This window comes from Triticum aestivum, chromosome 2A (assembly GCF_018294505.1).
Source record: "Triticum aestivum cultivar Chinese Spring chromosome 2A, IWGSC CS RefSeq v2.1, whole genome shotgun sequence".
Taxonomy (NCBI): Eukaryota; Viridiplantae; Streptophyta; class Magnoliopsida; order Poales; family Poaceae; genus Triticum; species Triticum aestivum.
Genome location: NC_057797.1, coordinates 740,993,051 through 740,995,833, shown reverse-complemented (window position 1 = coordinate 740,995,833; position 2,783 = coordinate 740,993,051).

Here is a 2,783-nt window from a genome sequence, read left to right as displayed (position 1 = left end):
GGGTTCAATACATATATATATGAATGAATGAAACTCAACACAAATGATGGTAATAAAATAAAATTGTGAATGTTGTTATTTACGTACTTCATATTGTTCGTCAGTGTAGCCCCGCTCACAGGTCGTGTGGCGTATAGACTCGTAAACGTAGTATCCACAGAAATCATTCCCTTCTTCCTGCCACAACCACTTTACAAGAAATAGAGGTCAATCAAACTAATAAGCAAGAATGCCAAATGGTATTGATGAAACTAGCGCTTGAATGACTAGTAGATGCGCGGAACATGCTACTATAGTACTTACTTTCGGGTGTCTAAATTACAGCTCCTTCGGCAGTCCCGGAGCTTTTCTGGTGAATTTTCTCCAAACCCTGCCGGACAAAGAAAACAATTACTTGATATATCAGGAAATGAACAAAGTTGCTGATATGGTGGATAATGATCGATTTACCTTACTTCTCGAGTATTTGAGTCATGTCTGCATAGCCCTGGGGATCTTTTCGTCTTGAGTCTAAGACGGTTACTAGTCCCTGCTCAAGATTAATATCTAGGAGAATATAGTGGAAACTGCACACACATGCATAACTCATCAATTACATTACTATAACCTTGACTAATATATAAGGGAAACCGAATACGCACAAGACAGTAACACTCACTTGAAGTTGTAAGGAAAGAGTATTATAACTTTGTTTTCATTTATTACGAACGATCGTAGCAAGTTGGCCTCGGTAGCTGCGGCATGAAATTTAACCTGAGTTGCATCTATGAGATATGTGTTAATGAACCCAATATCACCGACTTGTCTTTTCTTCAATTCGGCGATATTCAATCTGCATAATATAGTGAGGATGATTATAAATACATGCAATGAAAGAGCTGAGCTATATAGAGAGACTTAATGACAGAAGTAGTACTACTTACAGACAGTAGGAGGCGACCGTTGTTTTATCGAGGGCCAATTGATTGAAAAACTGATAGAACTCCTCAAATGGAACAGGCAACAGTTCAATTCCAACAAGGTCATGCTCCTTTTTAACTTTCACATACAAAGTACTCCTCCCCCCAGAGTCTCTGCAGATTTTCAAGTACCAATCATACAATCTTCGCATCATCGTTGATAGAGATCTTTCATCTTTGACGAGAGGCTTCCCGTACTCGTATCTTTGTATCTGCACGTCCATGGGTTCATAATGTACATCGTCGGGCAGGTAATCTGCAAGATTGCTATAACCGGGCACCATCCTCGGATCATTAGCGACGTTGTGGCTAGGCACCTTGAGCGGGGGGCACGATTGCTTCGCTTGTTCGCCGAGCTGGGCAATTTGTTTCCCAGCTCGTCGTTCTTTCAGCCTTTGATCACTAACAGTACTTCCCGACCGCTTCGCTTCGGCAAATTCCTTTCCAATAATGCGCTCATAGTTTTCTTTCGGCGGAGACTTCGATGGTTTTGTCAGGGCAGCCAGAGTGCGTTTCGCTTTCACCGGATCTACGTTCTCCTCCGGAAGTGGATGTCTCTTTGCTTTCAACCCTTGAAACCAGTCATCCAGTTCGGTTCGTGCGATCTCGGCGTTCTCCTCCGGGGTCCTCTCGTATGGTAACTTCTCTGGAGTCTTCAGAGAAGGACCGAATCTGTATGTGCTCCCACCTCTGGTTGTACTGCTAGACGCCGACCGAGCAGACGGAGTGGTTGTCTTCTTTACTTGCTTACGAGGCGGAGGAGAAGGACTACGACGTGCCGGAGCAGCCGGAGCGGCGGCAGGTCTCTTCCGCCCTTGCTGACGAGGCGGAGAAGGAGGAGGCTGGCTGCTCGGGCGCGTCGGTGCAGGCGGAGAAGGAGGCGGAGTGCCGCCACGCGCTGGAGAAGGAGCCGGTCGAGTGCCCTGATCGTCACTCACCGGAGGAGGAGGCGGTGGAGGAGGCGGAGTGCCCTGACTCACCGAAGGAGGAGGCGGTGGAGGAGGCGGAGTGCCCTGACTTGCCGGTGGAGGAGGAGGAGGCGGAGGTGTCCAGTTCGGAAGGTTGATGAGCTCCTTCCGCCATAGGCATGGAGTCTTCAGAGCAGACCCCAGCCTAGTCTTGCCTTCACCGGTAGGGTGTTCAAGCTGGAGGTCCTCAAATCCCTCCGTTATTTCATCCACCATCACCCTAGCATATCCTTCTGGAATCGGCCGGCAGTGAAAAGTTGCGCCGGGTTCAGTAGGATAAACAGAGCCAACAGCCGCCTTGACCTTCAAATTCATCCATTGCGTCATAAGGTGGCAATTTTGAGACTTCGTGATAGCATCCACGGGATAGCTGGCAGGAGCCGTCAAGGCATGCTCCGGCTGAAGCAGCTCGGTGGAAGCCACGCTGCTTCTGTGCTGAGATGGCGGGGTAGCTTCAGGGGAAGCTTCGGCAGTACGTTTGCTGCGATTTGCTTCTCGTTCCTCTATCGCGTCTACCCTTGCTTGCAGCGCCTGCATTTGGGTCTGCTGCACTTTTTTCCACCTCTCATGGGATTTGTAACCGCTTGCGTCCGGAAACCCAACCTTCCACGGAATGGAGCCTGGCGTGCCTCGTGTCCGTCCAGGGTGCTCAGGATTCCCGAGGGCCATTGTGAGCTCGTCGTTCTCTCTGTCTGGAAAGAATGTCCCTTGCTGCGCTGCTTTGATATACTGCTTAAGCTTCCTGACTGGTATGTCCATTTGATCGTTCGTCCATATGCACTTCCCTGTTACAGGGTCCAAGGTTCTGCCAGCCCAGAAGAACCAAGTCCGGCAACGGTCTGGCCAGTTAATTGTC